Source organism: Desmodus rotundus, chromosome 5, assembly GCF_022682495.2.
Source record: "Desmodus rotundus isolate HL8 chromosome 5, HLdesRot8A.1, whole genome shotgun sequence".
Classification (NCBI taxonomy): domain Eukaryota; kingdom Metazoa; phylum Chordata; class Mammalia; order Chiroptera; family Phyllostomidae; genus Desmodus; species Desmodus rotundus.
The window spans coordinates 144531485-144550503 of NC_071391.1; the positions used below are offsets into that span (position 1 = coordinate 144531485).

Consider the following 19019-nt stretch of genomic DNA (forward strand, 5'->3'; position numbering starts at 1 on the left):
GGAAAGAAATTAATTGAGGAATTACTGAGAGCCTAGCATTGTGCAAGATGCTTCTGTGTGGAACTGGATTTTTATAGATGGGATTTCGGTAGGAGTACCACTGGTTAAATCAAGTACTGTTTTTGATTGGTTGACAAAATGGTTTTGCAAACTATAAAGATCCATAGGCCTTGTACTACATATTTTTCTACTGCTTCTTGGTTTGGTTACAAAACACTAACTTTGTTCTTCTACAAAGTCATGGCTAGGTTCACACCTGTTGCGTATGCCTCTTAATCCTCTGAACCCAATGAAAAGGGAGGGAAAGATTGAAAATATGGTCATAAATGTCTCCTTGGGGCATTGGGTCCAACAGACTACCAGCCGTTTCATTTTGCCTGTGGTGCCTTGAAAATGAAGGATGGGAATACCCCCAAAGAATTCCCCCTCAGTGTCTTCTGGTACAGAGCCTGCTGCCTGCTGAATGACAGGTTTGGTGGAGGGAAACTTAAGGTCAGAGGGTGTAGCATTTACTTCCTGTAATGGGCGTCATTGGAGAAGTGTCTGGGCTGCCTGATGTGACATGTGGCTGACCATTTACCAGATGCTGCCTAATGAAGGCAGTGACCCAAGGGAACAGCAGAAAGTCAGCAGAGCTCAATGTACATCTCTAGGGGTCTGCAGAGGGATTTCCCTTTTCCCTAGAGACCCATCCATAACTCCAGCAAGAGACTGTGTAGCCACAGATGTCACTGGGCCTTCAGAAGTGACTCTATCAGAAGCGCTTTGAGATGTCATCTCATTGCACTTTGGTCTGTACCCTCTCCTTCAATTCTTACTGAACAATGCCTATTTTTCAGGCTTTATTCTAGGGACCAGGGATACAGTAATTAACAAAATCAGACAAGAACGTTTCCTCTTAGAACTTCCAGTGTAATTTTTGTTACTTTTACAATTTTGAGAAAGAAGTTTCCACACAATAAGTTTTTCCCCAGTTGCCCTCAGTCTTTCCTGTTATTTTTGCCTCCTGACTCTGTGCCACCCTTTTGCTCCGCCTCCTCCTTTCCCCACAAAGAAGATGCTTCCCGAGGCTGTAGTAGTGTGTGTGGTGGGAGCCTGTCCCCCCTCCCCCACGTAGTTGTGCTCGGCAGCACCCTGGGTAAGCAGATGTTTCCACCTCCCTCCCTTTCTGGTGCCCCATAAGCCTCTAAGTAGCCCCTTGCCCCTTGCCTAGGTGTCCAGGGTCCCCTGTTGCAATAAAGTAAGGCAGCCTGCACCCTCCGAGTGCATCTCCCTAAGTGCTCCACGTCCTCTTCAGTGTCCTGACCTATCAGCTCCTGATGTCTGCAAGGCTCCAGGAAAAAGAAAAGCTGTCTGATTAGGTCACACTGGTGTAGGCAGGATTAACAAATATCTGATTAACTCTCCCAGGAGTGCTGGACTTAAAAAGAGGAGACATGTTAGACAAATGAATCTCTAAACGATCAAACTTCAGACACAGAGGAGTGGGGTGAGGGTGTGTAGACAGCTTAGTGAGGTTGGGGGTGGAGGGGTCCCAGCCCCGACTCTGCACCTGTGGCTTGGTTGGCCTGGCCTTGCAGGCTCACACACACACAGGTCACGTTGCCCTACTGACTGACCTTTTCTTAGAAGTGCTGTGTGTGCATATATGTGTGCACACACGTCTGTGTCTTCTTGTTAGGTCACTGTTTGACTTACGTGCATCTGTGTGACTAATGTTGGCCCACTGGCCCTTTGAAGTACCTGAGGTGGTGCTATGCTCACATGTGACCAACTCCAGGGCAATCACACCCTTCTCCCACCACCCCATCCACACAGGGTGGAAGAAGCGAGGTCCTGCACATATATTATCCCAGGGCTGCACTTTGGGAAAGAAATAGGATTCATTTTCTTGACACTATTTTTCACCAGTTACAAATTGTAACAATTGCCTGTGGGACTCTTGAGAAATTATGAAGTGTTAATTAGCAGAAGCACTGTGTATTTAAAGTATACGACATATTTAAATAACTATTAAATTAAACCTACTTTGCACAGTTAAACCATCTGGACCAAAAATCTGAGGAGTTGAAGTTGCTGCATATATTAAAAGAAATGTTTAAATGCTTCTAGAAGTGGTAATTTTGTGTCACCTTTATTTCCTTAGATATGGAAACTGAGGCACAGAAGCAGATGGTGACCTGCTATGGTCACAGCCTGGCCTTACTTAATTGACATACCTCCATCTCCCAGAGAGAAGGTTTAAATTGCTCCTCGTGTCCAGAGGGTGTGTTTAGGCCGTGAAAAGACTGTTTCTATGACTGTGGCTGTTCCTTAGAAGTCGTGTGGTTGTACCTTAGAAGTCATGTATTTCAAACTTGTTGATCCCAATGACTTGCGACTCTTTTGGCTTAAAAGTGAAAAGCAAGCATTCTGGCCATTTTTTGCAGAGATGAGGAGGACTGAGCCAGGGAACCTAGTCCAGTCACTGACAACTAAGTATCAGTGTGTCTTTTTTTTTGGATAAACCACATATCCTCTTGGTTTCAGTTTTCTCATAGGTTTAATGAAGGGGGAGGGGACGGGTGGGCTCTGCATCAGTCTGGGTCTAAGAAGGAAATTAGCAACTTACTCAGGTATCTCAACAGAGAGCATTCGATGCAGGACATTTGCACAGGTCCTGGAGGAGCTGGAGCAGACAGGGAATGCGGGGGCAGCCCAGAAATTAGCTCCAGCAGGAAGTCACTTCCACTTAGAGGCTGGAGGTAGAAGGGGTGAAGGTGATGCCATCCCAGCCCAGGGGCCAGGCAGGGTCCCTGTGGAAGCTGGAACGTGGTAGGCCTCTCTGGCAGGAGCTGGGCAGTGGAGGAGATGCCACCAGAGAGTGAGAGAGGAAATGCCCCGTGTTTCCCCCCATCTGGGGTCAGTGACTTCTATTGTCCTCAACCCAGCAAGAAACCAGGGACATGGACCCTGCAGGGGTCAGCAGGGAAGGTGAGGAATGGTTAGGCTGAGAGCAGCTTAGGCCAGGGTGCCTTTTAAGTGCCCTATAATCCTGACAGCCAATGAAATCTAGAAGTTCATTGTGTCCTTGAGGGGTTGCCAATGGGAAAATCAGGCCAACAAGGCCAGAGTTGTCTTTCATGAGACTTCCTTACACCCACCATCAGAAATAAACATTGCCAGGATGCACCTACCTTTTTCTGTCCTGGGCTTGCCTCTGTGCGGGGAAGATAGGCAAGCCTGTAGGGATGGTGTCTCTGGGTGAGGGGAGGAAGAGATGGTACAAGAGAGGGGACGACGTGACAGAGGAGATAGGACAGGGTCATAGCTGGTGGTGGAGGGCTAACCCCAAAGGCAAAGAGGTCAGAGTGCTTCACCCAGGACCAGTGGTGGTTACTGTCTGTCTAAGGATGCTTTTCATTGTGAAACAATTCACAATAGGGCAGTGTCCTTAGCAGACTTTCCTGGAATGTTTAACATAGTTTTACACAAAATGTGTTCAATCAATACCTATCAAACTGGATTGGTGTGAGATCCCCTCATTTAAGGCACCTCCTCCTGAAGGAGGGCCATGGTGTTAGCAGTCACACTCTGTCCTCAGTTCAGGACAGATTTCTCACACAGGCAGGCACTGCAGCCACAGAAGAATTTGAGGTGCTAATGGACGCTCCTTCTCTGGGCTTTAGGCTCTTCATCTGTAAAGTGAGGGGGTTGGATGTGCTTCCAGGGCCTTCCCAGCTCTGCCACATGGGGATCTGCCTCAGACCCTGGCTGACAGGTGCAAAAATGGCCCTTCAAGCTATACCAGGAAGAGAGCATGTCAGACGTAGGTGGGACACTTACATGGTCATGTACCATGAGGTGCGGTCTGAGCTCGAGGCTTTGGCATCAAGGATGGACTTAAGCCATCAGACACTCTTTGCAGTAACTCGAGGTCTTGCCTTCCTCTACTGTGTGAATGGGAGGTATGTAAACCACAGCAACGTTTCCTATAAATCCATTTTCTCTGCCACCTGCTGCCCGCACACCTCACATAGCTGCTCCTCTCTCAACACAAAGTTTTAAGAACCCACCAGCTGTTTTTTCAATCCTTACCTGAGGATGTTTATTGATTTTAGAGACAGAGGAAGGGCAGAGGGAGGGAGAGAGGGGAAGGGGGGAAGAGAGAGAGAGAAAGAGAGAGAGAAACATTGATTGTTTGCCTCCTGTATGTGCCCCAACCTAGGATTGATCCCACGACCCAGGCATGTGTCCTGACCAGGGATCAAACCTGCAAGCCTTTGGTGTATGGGACGATGCTCCAACCAACTGAACCACCCAGCCAGGGCCCACCAGCTTTCTTTGAGGATCTCATCCTCTTGTTCTTTCCCCATCTCCCTTCCCTGTCAGTCCTGCATTATGAAGCCCCAAAGAGCCAATGTGGCGAGGCAGTCTCTTCCTGGAGTTCAGGGAGGGGAGAAGCCTGTGGGAAGGGAAAGAGCTGGGAACATTCATGCATTAGTCATTTTTGTCCTGACTCATATACAGAGATGTGTAATAGCAGGAAATAATGCCAGTCTGGTGACAATGAGAGGTACTGGAGCTGAGAAGAGGGCACGAGGTAGACATTGGGGAATGGAAAGACCTTGACCAGGGGACCATGAGAGGTGTGGCCTGAGCCAGGCCATGTGTGGTGCTCGGGGCAGGCATAGGGTGGAAAATGTGGTCTTGTCTGTTTGTCTGGGGTGGGCATTTCATGTAGGGGATGAGTGGGAGATGATGCCTCAGTGCTAGCTTGAGGAGGTTAAAAGCCAAGAAGACTTTGACCAGGTGTCTAGAAAGAAATGGCACGGTGCCACCCCCCCTCCTCGAGCCCATGGCACACGTGTTCTTTCCAGCTGAATGCGAGGAGGACTCAAGCTCTCCAAAGGCAGCACCACCCATCCATTGGAGGTGGTACATGAAATAAAGCCTTGTGACCTTCTTGGCTATAGACAACAAGAATTCATGGCATTGAAGCATTTTAGAGATTAACCATGAGCATAGATTGGGTTGGAGGAGGGTTGTTGAAGAAAGAAATAAGTGGGAAAGTGAATGTAGTGAAAATTCAGTCTAAGGGACATCTGCTGTATCTTCTTGGACTTAGTGGACCAGCTTTTAAAAAAAATTTTAAACCTAGACTCTTTTAGAGGGTAAAGTTACCCTGCTTCCACCCTCATTCTGGGGCACTAATGCTACTGGCTTCTCCTCTCTCGTCTACCAAGCTGAGATTCTTAGTACCCAATCACGGAAGAGCCCAGGCCACACTGCAGGCACATTCTTGTCTTCTCTTTGAACTGAGTGTTTTTCACTCCACTAAAACACTGGGGCAAAGACTCATGGGTAGAGAGCAGACTGACAGCTCTGAGGAGGGTGTGGGGGAGTAGAGAGATCAAGCAAAAAAGAAAAAACAAAGCAAAGAAACTCATGGACACGGGACAACAGTGTGGTGATTGTGGGGTAGGGTGGGTGGGTGGAGGTTGAAGGTTTGGGGGGATAAATGGTAATGGAAAAAATATAGTACAATAAAATAAATAAGTTAATTTAAAAAACATTGGAGCAAAAATACTGATTTATAGGTCTCCATGCAGTTCATTGAGGTTAGGAAACTAGGATTCTGTCACCAAAGTTTGCATTCTCCCAGGAATTGTTCTAGGCCAGGGATGAAGAAATCTGTTTTTTACCCCCTCCTCTAAAAGGATGAGACCATTTCTTGGTTGACCCTGTTAGAGAGTGCTGAACTGGGGCAGTCAGAAGCCATTAGCATTGGCCCAGTGAGCTGCTGTTCAATTCTAAAGCATCAACTGAGTCCAGGGACACATGCCGCCAGTGGTCAGTGACTTGCATTCATCTTCATCCCAGTGGCCCAGCGAGGTAGCTGATTAGATCCACAAATTTCAAATCTTTGTTCCAGGGCTCTCCTTTGCCTTCATGGTGCTGCTGCTGATGCTATGCTCTAAAAACTCTTGCTACCAGCAGTGTCAGCATCACGCAGGAGGTTCTGAGAAAAGCAAACTCGCAGGCCCTATACCAGACCTGCTAAATGTGATTTGGATGCACCTTAAGGTGGTAGAGGCCTGAGATAGTTCCGAGGTCCACAAGTGTGAAATCAAGGTGTCTTCAGGGTTTTGCTCCCTCCAAAGGCCCTACGGGAGAATCCTTCTCACCTCTTCTAGCTTCTGGTTGGTCCTGGAGTTCCTTGAGATTCTTGAGATTCTTTACTTAATTACATTGGTCAAGATCCCTTTTCCAAATGAGATCACATTTGCAGGTTCTAGGGGTTAAGACATGGACTTTTTTTTTTTTTTTTTTTTTAATTTGAGATGCCATTGTTCTATGGGCAGGAAAACGGCACCAGGTGTTAGATCTCGGTTCAGCAACCTTGATACCTGAGTTCTGGCTAAGAAAGAATTCAGAAGCAATACTCAAACTATAAGAAAAGCTTATTTAGAAAGTCATAGAAGTAGAAGAAGTAATCCATGGAGGAAATGGCCTCAGGAAATGAGTCACAAATTTAAAAAAAAAAAAAAAAAGTGCCTTGGAGTTTAGGAGAGAGGGCTACGCACCTTGAGAGATGAAAGAGGGAGGAAAGACGTGGGCATTGGTCCAGAAAAAAGAGAGAGAGAGAGTACACGCAGGGTCCCTGTCCTAAGGGCTTCTGTCTGGAGGTCTCAGACGAGGATCTGACAGGAATATTCATTAGCTTTCCAGCTGTGTCTGCCCAAGACAAACGCAGGGGGTCCTTACTCAATGGATTTCATGCTGATGTCACCCATGGCGACCTTTCATCTGATTTTGCTACTTCTCTGGGCCTGGACCTGAAACACAGGAAAGGCCAAGCTGTCATCTCCAGACCTTACTGCTTAAGGGGGCACTGATGTGGATCGCCGCCCGCCGGATCCGTGTGCTGTGGCAGCAATAGAAAATTCACACGGACTACAGAAATCCTAAGGGGAAAAAGGGACGGCATGGCCACTCCCTACTTGAGAGAGGGCGTGAGGGCCAGAGAGAGCCCACGAGAAAGCCCGAACCCTACCCAGACAGGCTTTTACTGCTTTTCTGGGCACAGTACGTCACAGATGGTCCTCATTGACTGTGCACAAGTCCACCACCGGTGATTGCCTTTTACAGACAACCGAGGGCACAATGCTGGTGATTACTTCAAAGAGAAGGATCTTGCAGCTCAGGCGGAAATTGGTTCAACTGGTTACAATCCATACTTGGGTGGTTTAGCACAGACTTTAGCAAGTACAAGATACTCAATCAACATTTGCTGCCTCAATGTAGAGTGAGGGAGTCTCAGCCAAAGCAAGTCTCGTAGCAGCCTAGAGACAGTGCAGGCCTGATTCCCCATGAGAAAACCTGTCCTTGGGCATAGGTCCTGCCCGCCGGACCCCGCTCACACTGGCTTTTCCGAGTGGGAGCTGGGCTGCATTTCCCCCGTGCCAAACACTTCCCAGTACTTCGTCTAGACCAGAGGTCCCTGGTTCTTCCCTTTTGCACTCTGCCTTTGTGTGGGTGGGAGACGTGCTTGGAAATGGGGTCTCCGGAAAAATGCGTGGTCTTCTGCAAATTAGGGAGAGCATCCAGTTCCATGAACATAGTCACGGTGACGCTGTGAACCTGGGATGATGACTCAGGAGTGGCGGACATTTCCCCAGGATTGAAACATTGTCTGTAGGGAGGCTTCTCGTCTGAGAGTCCACCTACCTGCCCCAGGGCCTGTGAAATAGCTGTGTCTTTGACTAAAGCCCTCTCCTCCAATCCTCTGTTTTTCCATCCTTAAGGGAGTCGCACCCACTGTCTTTTCAGAGTGGGAGCTTGGCTACATTTCCCCCGTGTGGATCGTTTCCCTATGGTGGTCTGCAAGGGCTTTCAGTTTTGCCCATTTCTAGGCTCCTGGCTCTCTGTCCCCGGGACCCTGTGCACCTGGCCTATTGTTTCTACTCTTCTCCTGCACGTCTATGCACCTGCTACAGCTCCACCGCTACATGCTCTCGCGGAACCTTCTTGGACAATGTTTTTCTGAGACGCTTGCCAGTGTTCATCCTTCTCCGTTGGTCCCGTCTGGTGTTCTTATTTACCCAGCCTGCTGAAAACTGCCAGTAATACCAGGTATTACCGATGCCTCCTCTGTGACAAGCATTGTCCTATGTGTTTTGTTTGATGAACCCATCTGATTGCAACAACCTTGTGGGGTGTCTAGTCCCACTTTACTGACTAAGAAACAGAGTCCCGAGGTGGTTCAGTGACCTGCCTAAGGTCTCACGGCTGGTCGAGGTGAACCTGGGCTACACACCAGGCAGTCTGCCCCGGAACCTGTGCTTTTTGTCACGTGGCGTAATGCTTCCGAAATTACGGATGGTTTGGAAAGTGAACGTGGCACCAGGGCCCTTTATTCCACTTTCGAGGGAGGCTGGGCACAAAGAAGGCCAAGGTGGAGTGTGGGCAGCTGTTCTGCCCCCACCCCACAGGGCAGAGAGGTTATTTATTGTACCCCCAAACCTTTCTCATTTACCACTGTGTAGGTGCGCACTTCCATGGGACAGCTCGTCATGGCTAAGGGGTTTGTGGGAGTTATTATCAAAGGAGATCTTCAGATGGATGTGTAGTACAGCTCCCACACTTTCTGTCAGTACCACGCCTGGGCTAACACATTCCGTTTGTTTATTAACCAGTATGTAAAACCTCAATTAGTTTGCTCTAAATGACCTTGTTTTGAGTGATGAGAAGTGGAATCTCCCCTTGTATAAACCATTAGGATTTTGGTTTGCAGTCCTTTGCCTTCATTTTTTCCCAGTCTAAAAATCTCACACCTTCCTCCTGAGTTCCAAGTTTGACTGCCAAGAAGGGCCAGAAGCCCCTTCCTAAGGTACAAGTGTGTCAGATGCCTGGGCACAACCTTTCATTCTGGTACTAAGAGACCAGGTCAAGGGGCTCAGGGAATGAGCTGGGAAAACCTGCGGTCCAGTCCAGGCATTTTCTCTAGTGATGCAGGTACGATACCTTGTGACCCACACTGGAAGCACCAGATTCCCTGCTCAGGTCAAAAAAATGGAACCCACTGTTTAAAACTGTGTCTCAGCCAAAAATCTACAGAAATTCAGCAGCAAACATAACCTGCCTAATTTTATTAAAGCCAGTTTTACAGATTCACTGACATTCCCTTGAGAACATTTGATGAAGCAGTAAGCCCAGATGTATACTTGCTGGCAAGATGGAATCCAGACTGTGACTTAAAAAATTCAATTGTTTCAATGTCAATAGACCACAGGAGGAATGATTTAATAGTAGCACTTAACATTTATCCAGCCCTTATTATTTATCAGGCCTGTGCCTTCATATATTATCTCACAATCCTCCAAGGAGGTACTGTTTCTCTCTCCATTGTACAGATGAAGAAACTGAGGTCTAGAGAAGTAACTTGCCCAAGGTCACACAGCTGGAAAGATGCAGAGCTGGGATTCTATTCTGGGTCCTTAATGGTCTCCAGAGCCTGGATTCTTGGCCACAATGCTGTGTGGTGGAGCCAACTCCTCAGGGCCCTTATGTAATGAGATAGCTTTGGACTCCTGAGTTATTTACCACCTCCAGCCCCACCCTGCACAGTAGTTCTTAATTTTCCCTTTGCTTGCCTCAAACCTTTCTACTCCCCACACTGGGAAAACTCAGGGCAGATCTGAGTGGCAGATGTGGGAGGGTTCTTGCAGGGAGGGTGTGGGGTTGGGAACTAACATTTGCCAAGCACTTACTATGTGCTAGTCCTTCTGGAGAACATTTCTAGCCACAGTGGTTTTCATCAGCTCAAGGGTAAGAAATCATGGCAGTGGATCGATCTCCATTGTCATCTCATCTTGTTGCCTTTTAAGCTCTGGCCTTCTCATCCTCATCTGCTCTTGCCTCATGACATTATGCTCCTGAGTGAAACCTTTTTGGAAGCAGGGCACATCAGTCTGGCTTCACAGATTTCAGGACGCTGTACCTAGAAGAAGCAGGACTGACAGCCAACAAACCTGTCTGCTCATACACCTGAGTCGGGTGTCGAGGGGCTCTCCCAAAGCCCATGGCCTCTTTTTCCTGCCTCATCCCTCAGCTTCCTGACTCAGGGATGGCCTGCCACCCTTCCTACCCTGTGAAGGAGAGTCCCAAAGTAGGGGGCACTTAACTTCTCAGTCGGGTTCCCATACTTCATTAATTCTAAGGCACACATTTTTTCCCACTGTCAGCACCTTTGGAAATAGGACGCGTCCTCCGATTCCTGCTGGCTTAGAATTAAATGAGTACTTGGCAGTGGTTTTCTTTTCTTAGTGTCAACATAAGAAATATCCAAACCTGTAGAGAATTTTTATAAGTTTATTTGAGCCACATTGACATCATGTGCCAGGGAACAAGATCTCAAAGGAGAATAAGTTTTGCAGCTTTTTTTATGCATTTGAAATTAAGGAGAGGAAGATTGGAGAAAGAAGGCAGGACTGGACTATGGGATAAAAACAAAGTTATGTGCTCTCTGGAGGGTTAATACCCCCTTCAAGGGGTATTACTTCCTGCATGTCAAAGGCAGGTTAACCTAGATGCACAAGAACAATAGTCAGGGCTGACTTCAGACCTTTTTTTTTTTAATTACTTTCTTGTTCAATTACAGTCATCTGTATTTTCCCTCCAACCCCAGCCAAACCCACCTGCCTCGCTTGCTTCCACCCTGACTTCAGACCTTTTACTAAAGAAATCAAGAAACATATTTAAAAATTAAAAAAAAAGAAAAGAAAAGGGGAAAAAAAAGAAGAGGTTATAGGCGTGGGGAGTGACTACCCCGCATGATCTGCCCGGTCAGAGATTTATGATCATATCATTCTGTGCCTTTCCACAGAACTCCCCCACCTTTTTTGGTCCACGTTAGTAATGTTTACAATAATGACGTCTTCATCAATAACATCTTAGTTTGAAGAAAAGCAGTGATGCCAATGTTTAGTTTATTTTTGCCCCTCACTGTCAATCAGCACCTGGGCTGACATTTCTCTGACTTCACTTCTGAGAACTTTTTAATGGCCATCCCTTGCTTGCCCATGTGACTCAGCTTCCACATCATTTCTTTAAGCACGAGGCACCCTGGCAGCAAGGCTGACAGAGTCTCCCATGCCCGATAGCCTTCCGATGGTCTCTTCCATGTTTATCATGTTATCTCTCATTCCCTCCTTCCTGACCCTTATCAATCCCAGGAAGCTGTGAATAAGTCAATTTTAATATTTGTGGGTTTACCTAATTATTTATTTCCTTGAGACTGAGGCTCATAGACCAATTTCCCTACCTTCTTAGAAATGAGTTTGATTGAATTTCATTAAGTTTTCTATCAAAGGAGCACCTATTTTATAGCCTGGGTGTGGGGTCTGGCTGGTTTCCTTGATAGTTGTCTTTTAAACTCTCCAATCGTAAGTGAACTGATTATTAAGGCAAGTGCTGTCTATGGTCAGCTTGGGGCCCACATTGTGTGTGGACCACCTTTGATTTCTAGAAGTCATGTGGTTTCCTGATCACTTTTTGCTAGGAGCTGTTTTCCCTGTAGGTTGTATCTTGGGGGACTTGATTTTACCTTATTTGAGAATAAAGGCAAAGGAAAGCAATGAGAGGTATCTTGAGAAAAGACACCTCATGGAAATATAAATGCTGAAAGACTCAAAAGAAGCACTTGCCTACTATAATAGTCTGCTTTGAGAGCCAGAAGAGAAATGTCAGAAAACCATTTGGTATCCTTACTATAATAATGTAGCTACAAGAAATAGGAGGGCAGTCACAGGAAATAATAGACTGAGATGAAAAGATCTGAGGTGAAAATGGAGATAAAATAAGGGAAGTATGCCAAAAAAGAAAATGTTCAATGTTATAATTAAAATCCACATTATTCTGATTAATTAAAATCAGTGAAGTTGGAAATAACATTGACAAACAGTCAGAATGCAAACAAAAAATTGTCAATAATAAAACTAATGAGAGAACCAGAAACCAATATGGGTATGATATTGTATGTTAACTGTAATAGAAAAGAAAACTAATGAGAGGGAAAATGAGAGAACAGAGATTCAACTCTGGCTGCGGTGACCCTGAAGGACACCCGGAGTGAGTGGAATGGGAACATAACCATGGAGTTAATAGAACACTATCTGGAGAAAGATAAGGTGTGAATATGTTTTCAGGGCAGGCTACCTCTGTAACAACTTCAGAATCTGCAGTCAGTTGACTGACTGCTTTTAGTGACACCTGGCTCCTTCCATTCAGTGGCTGCATCATCCCAAGGGTCCTAGCATTTCCACTGAATCCTATGCATCCAGCAGGGAGGCGAAAAGAAGAAAGTGTGGAGAAAGCACCTCTGCTCTTAATTACCTCAGCTACAGATGATGCCCATCCCTTCTGCTTACATCCCATTGGCTTATATTCCATGTAGCCCTATCCAGATGGAAGGGGGCTGGGAAATGTATGTGCCCAGGAAGAACAGGAAATGCAGTTAGTGGGCACATGGCATTGTCTCCGCCACATGGATATGCAAACACACATACCAATACATAGTGAGGGTGAGTAGTTCTTTCCTTAATATCTTCATGATAAAATCCAAACCATGCAAGATCATTGGGGGGATCATAGAGAGGAGCGGAAAGTAAAACAACATGCTTCCTACCTTTTCCATCTTGTTCCTGACACTCTGTGATATTCTGAGCCTCACTTATCAGGCTTTTGGGGTATCTCCACAAAGATGGTGCAGAGGCCAGCAGAGTCCCCCATGTGAGCCTTTAGACGCCCCTGCCCTTTCACATATTTTCTCCAGTTTCCACCCTCCCTCTTCCTGGGCCCACTGCCTCCCCTCCCTCCCCTCCCCTAAGTCAGCAAGTCCCAGGTCTCGTTGGAGGTGTACATTTTTAGAGCGTTCTTAGTCTGCAGAGGGGAGGGATGGTGTCAGGTCCCCCTCCAGTCCTAGATGCAAGCTGTTCTTCCGGTTCTCTCTTATGCCCAATTAGTAAGAAAATCCCTCAACAAAACCTATCTTTAAAAAAAGGAACAAAACAATTTTGACCTTCATGTGCTAAAAGAGCATTTTTTTTTCTACCTCTGTGGCCTAGGATATGGTTTATTCCATTAGACATGGAAGGCCACATCGTCCAATAGCTGTTTCCTGGCTTTCTTGGCTGGGGGCAGAGTGGGGACCAGGGTAGTCCTGGTCCCATGATTCAGTGGCGTACACTTCATTTTCCTACTGAAGGACCTATGAGGGAGGACCCAAAAGAATGGCATTACCTTCTGGAGGGTGGGTCTCTTGTAGTACAGGCTTCCCCCACTGGTGAGTGTTCTAGGAACTCATTTGTATCAGTGTATTAGCCGGCGTTATTGTGAGAGGCTGTGTTCAGCTTCAGTGAAGTTTTGTCACAGATTTTCAACGTGTTTGCCCACACCATGCTGTGTTCAGCAGTTTTTGACCCCCCCAAACGACAGGACCCCCATGCCCCACCCTCCTTATCTCCTGATCTTGCCCCAAACAACTTTCTTTGTTTCCCTGATGAAAAAAGTCCTCAAAGGGAAACGTTTTGCCATGTGGAAGAGGTGAAACAAAAAACAGCAGAAGTAATAAAAGGTAGTTCAAAAGCAGTGGAAAAAGCCTCTGATAGGTGTATTGCATCAAATGGAGAGCACTTGGAAGGTGACTGAGGTTTAAACATGTAAGAATAAATACACAATTTTTTATAAATAAATTCTGGGTCTTTGGGGTCCTCATCTTGTGAACTCACAGATTAGGCCAAAAAGCAGAACCAACTGTTTTTTGTTTGAACTTGACCAAAGTGAAACTTCCCAAAATATAGCTCCACTGGTTTTAGGTATAGTCTGTCTGAAGGCAAAAAGTAGATAAGATGACCCCTTAAACGTATCTGTGACTAGATTCTAAGACAGCCTGAGGTGCAGAACAGTGAATCAGAGGCTGTGTCAGTTCAATTACATGGCATTTTTGATGAGTTTTTATCCACATAGCATGCAAGTTTGGCTGACCTTTTCACTGAAGGGCCTGAGTATTCGAAGGCTAAGCCCAGCCATCCTGCTAGTTCAGCTTTGTCTTTCCATCACCAAGGCTTCCTGAATCCCTTTTCCTTTCCCCTTCATTGGAGGCACAGAGTCCACATGGTTTTGTGATTGGTGGCAGAGGTATCTGACAAGTGAGTTGAAGTTCAGTGCTGGAGCCTAAGGTTGAGATCTCCATGGAACCCACCATTCATGAGCCTCTAGGGAAGCACGGTCTCCCCAGTATTACAATGATCTGTCTCTGAGCTCCCCCTTGCCCCAAGTCCCTGGTGGGCTTTTTGAGAGCAGGGACTGTTAGTTACATCCTTTAGTGTCTCTGTGTCAGAAACAGGAACCAGAATTATTGTTTAAGGCGCTGGCTAAATCCTTGGAGATTCTTCCAGGAATACGGTGCCTGGGCCTTGGGCTCTGGCCACTTTCTGATTTCCATTCCCCACCTTCCTACCAGGCTCCCTGCTTCTGCTCACCTTCATTTGGACAAGGGGAGGAAAGTGTGATGAAATAAAAAGAGAGAACAGGTTCTGGAACCAGGTGGGGTCAAACCAGCCTCGCCCTTCGCTAGTTCTATGGCCCTAATCAAATCACTCCCTGTCCTAGAGCCTCAGCTTCCTCTCCTGGAGACCAGGATGGTGGGCCCTTCCCTGCAGCACCAGTGGGAAAGGCCCAGCTCAGCACCAACCGTCCAAATTTTGTTGATTGAATAATGTCTTCATTAGGGTCTAACTCAGGACTGTGGCCTCATAAACGTGAACCCAAGGTTTCCAATTTCCTGTTCTAAAAAACATTGAACATTTTCATTTATTTTCAGTTTTCTGCATTGTGTTGACCTTAACAGTTAATTTTACATATATATATATATATATATATATATATGTATGTGTATATATATATACCTCTGAAAATGAATGTCAGAGGTTGCCTGAAATGAATGCACTCAAATGAATGCTTGTTGAAATTTTTTTTTCTTTCACCTTAACAGACTGTGGGCTACTAGCTGGCAGGGGCCAAAACTCCTTTCTTTTGGGAATCTTCCCTGACATGCCCAGTTCCAGATCTTACTCCTGGGCACCAAGAGATACTCAACAAATAATTGTGCTTGAACAGAGAGAGGGAATGGAGCTGAAAGAATGCTGGGCCCACTCATCCCACAGCAGTGAAATTCCTGGATAACAGGAGAATGGGAAAAATTGCCCACCAACCAGTAGGCTTTGGGTCCTGTGCTAGAAAGCTTATCAAATTCACTGGCCTTCACCAGGGAACATCTGAGCTGCTCAGATGGGCACGGCTTGGGCCTGCAGCTGTCAGGGGGTCAAAGGATCCTTCCAGCCAAGGGGGTCTCCAGAGTTGGGCAGAGGGAGGCTCGACCATCTCTCTCCTCCCTTTCTTCTCTTAAACTATTTCTGTCCTAAATGGTTACAGCAGTTAATACCTGATGTAGAACTTGGAAAAAGTCAGAAGCCTGTGAAGAAGCTGATGATAAGCTTTACCCATAATCCCACCACCCAGCAGTGAGAGCTTTCTCTGTATCTGAACAGACCAGGCAGGGTGTGGCCCAGTCCCTTATTCAACAGTCTCCCTTTACTCTGCTAAGTCACAGCAGCAGTGCTGAGACCAGCTCTTCCCTCCTGTTTGGGCATGTAATTCAGGAATTGGTGAGTTTGGCTCTGACTTCCTGAGTAAAGCTTGGAGCAAATTCTGTGTGTCCTTGTCTGGGGTTGAGCCATGGACAGGGGACGAGGGCTTTCAGAGGCTGACACCACCATGGGAGTGTGGCCTTGCCCAGGGCAGTGGTGGGAGCAGCTGGGAAATGACACCTTGCAGCATCTTTCCACCTAGGACCCAGGGTGCCGGGTGATACAGACTGTCTGCTCCTGTCTGCACACCTCCACCTGAAGTGGCAGGGGACAGGCACCTGCCTCTCCTTGGCACTCACAAGCTTAAACAGACTTTAAACAAAAAGTCAAACAACTTGGACATCTGTTACTCCCCTTCTAGACCTTCTGGGGTTTGTTTTTTAGTTTTTAAAAAATTAAAAAAATATATATTTATACATTATGCTATTACAGTTGTCCCATTCCCCCCCTTCACTCCGCTCTGTCCTATACACCCCCTCCCTCCCACATTCCCCCCTATAGTTCATGTCCATGGGTCATACATGTAAGTTCTTTGGCTTCTGCATTTCCTATACTATTCTTACCCTTCCCCTGTCTATATTCTACCTACCATTTATGCTACTTATTCTCTGTACCTTTCCCCCCTCTCTCCCCCTCCCACTCCCCTGTTGATACCCTCCGGTTGTTAATAAGTGTGAGTTTGCTGTCATTTTTACTGTTCATATTTTTTATGTTCTTTTTCTTAGAGAAATCCCTTTAACATTTCATATAATAAGGGCTTGGTGATGATGAACTCTTTTAACTTGACCTTATCTTAGAAACACTTTATCTGCCCTTCCATTCTAAATGATAGCTTTGCTGGATAGAGTAATCTTGGATGTGGGTCTTTGCCTTTCATGACTTGGAATACTTCTTGCCAGCCACTTCTTGCCTGTAAGGTCTCTTTTGAGAAATCAGCTGACAGTCTTACGGGAACTCCTTTGTAGGTAACTCTCCTTTTCTCTTGCTGCTTCTAAGATTCTCTCCTTCTGTTTCATCTTCGCTAATGTAATTATGATGTGCCTTGGTGTGTTCCTCCTTGGGTCCAGCTTCTTTGGGACTCTCTGAGCTTCCTGGACTTCCTGGAAGTCTATTTCCTTTGCCAGGTTAGGGAAGTTCTCCTTCAGTATTTGTTCAAATAAGTTTTCAATTTTTTGCTCTTCCTGTGTCCCTTCTGGTACCCCTATAATTCGGATGTTGGAATGTTTCAAGATGTCCTGGAGGTCCCTAAGCCTCTCCTCATTTTTTTGAATTCTTGTTGCTTCATTCTTTTCTGGTTGGATATTTCTTTCTTCCTTCTGGTCCACACCATTGATTTGAGTCCCAGTTTCCTTCGCATCACTATTGGTTCCCTGTACATTTTCCTTTGTTTCTCTTAGCATAGCCTTCATGTTTTCATCTAATTTGTCACCAAATTCAACCAATTCTGTGATCTTCCTGGTTATCGGTATTTTGAACTGTGTATCTGATAGGTTGGCTATCTCTTCGTTGCTTAGTTGTATTTTTTCTGGGGCTTTGATCTATTCTTTCATTTGGGCCAATTTTTTTTTGTCTTGGCGTGCCTGATACATTTAGGGGTGGAGCCTTAGGTGTTCACTAGGGCGGGATGATGCTGTATGTGGGGGAGGGGCCGAGAGGGAGCAATGGTGCCTGCTCCACTCTCTGCCAGATTTCGGTCACTCCCTCTGCTACCCACAATCAAACTGGGCCCCTCTGGTGCTGATTCCCGAGTGGTGGGCTTGTGCACACCCTAGGCCCCTGTGGGTCTCCCCAATGACCTCTCCTGTGAGGCTGGGAGTTTCTCCTGCTGACGCCTCAACCCCCACAGGTGTTTTCAGTCAGAGGTTTGAGGCTTTATTTCCCCGTGCTGGAGCCCTGGGTTGCGCGGTCTGTTTCGTTCCCCCGCCGTTCCTCCCGGTTTATCTATGCGTGAATGTAGGGCCGTGGGGTCTGCTAGCGTTCGCACTGCCAGCCCCGTTCGTTCCACAATCTGCCAGTCTCTGGGTCCGGCCATGTTGCCGTCAGTCCTCTCTGCCCCTCCTACCCGTCTGGATGAATGTTTCTTCTTTATCTCCTCGGTTGTCAGACTTCCATGCGGTTTGATTTTCTGTCAGTTCTGGGGTTTTTTGCTTTTAAATTATTGTTGTCCTTCTTTTGGTTGTGCAAGGAGGCACAGTGTGTCTACCTACACCTCCATCTTGGCCTGAAGCCTCTGTTTTTTTTTATAACTACAAGGAATGACCCGTAGAGATGCGATTTCATACTCCAGTGATTATGTGTACCTGGTCTTCAGAAGGACAGGAGAGAAAATGACCTGTGACAGGGAGTGTCTTTCATGATTTGCGTCCTCAGCTGCTCCCCTAGGATGGTGAATCCCAAACAGAGTCCTTGCTGACTAGGGTCAAGAGTGTGCAGATGTAAACTGGAGGTGCCTAGGGGGAGCTCCAGGGCTCCCTGAGCAAAGAGCGGAGGCAGCGGGGTGGGGTGGGGGTGGCAGGGGAGGGCTGCTGGCGGGAAGAGGTGACATGAAGGGCCGTGCCGAACGGTGGAGAGGCACGGGAATTGTGGCACGTGATGTGCGGTATATAACATTACCTTCTCTTGTCTCCTCATAATCATAAAGTTATATTGTGGGATGGGATTTGGTGGTTTGAGAGCTGTAATCAGTTGCTGGAATTCTGCTACAAAATAGGCTAGATGGCTGCCAGAAGGGCCCAGCATTTGGGCTACATAACAAAAGAAAGTTCTGTTTCAGACGAGGTGATTTAGGCACTAGGGCACCTGCCATGCAGTCTCCATTAACACTCAGCACCTTAGCCTGAAAATGGGCTGCTGAGGGTCTGTCTCCCCACACTCTACCTGGAGGTCCCCTTGGGTCTTGCTCACCGCTGGACCCCAGGGCCTGGACAGTGCTGCTTTGCTGAACCAGCCTGACTCCTTGCAATACACTGTTAGCTGAGTTTTCGTCCCAACTCACATTTTTTTAGGGCCTACCTGGCCCCAGGTCCTATGGCAACATGAGGAGTAGAGAAATGCTGAAGACACAGGCCTTGCCCGCTAGGAGCTCGTGGGAACAGACTGTTACTATTGGGCGGTAAGTGGAGTGAAAAAAGGGAGGCAGGGTCAGTTAAGAGCCTAAGGGATAGGAGTGTGGGGGAAGGCTTCTGGGAGAGAACAACCTGAGCTGAAAGGACAATGTCAAGAGGCAGGAGTGTGCTCCAGGGAGAGAGCAGCATGGACCATTCACAAGGTGGGAAGCAGCCTGGTGCCTTCCAGGTCCCAGGAATAGCACCAATGGCAGGTGTGGGGGCA

The 19019-nt window shown here is 46.9% G+C and overlaps 1 protein-coding gene across 7 annotated transcripts in view; it reads left to right on the plus strand.

Annotated features, from left to right (window-relative positions):
• The window catches only part of ADD2 (adducin 2), a 102820-nt gene that overhangs the window by 36952 nt on the left and 46849 nt on the right, over positions 1-19019 (plus strand). Inside the window, exon 1 of one of the 7 annotated variants that reach the window (XM_045189347.3) lies at positions 15623-15707. The exons of 5 other annotated variants lie outside the window; for them this stretch is intronic. The gene's annotated coding sequence lies outside the window, so the exon portion shown is untranslated. Of the gene's footprint in view, positions 1-15622; positions 15708-18782; positions 18802-19019 lie in introns of those variants that run through there. One more of the 7 variants, XM_053924603.1, reaches the window with a different exon arrangement.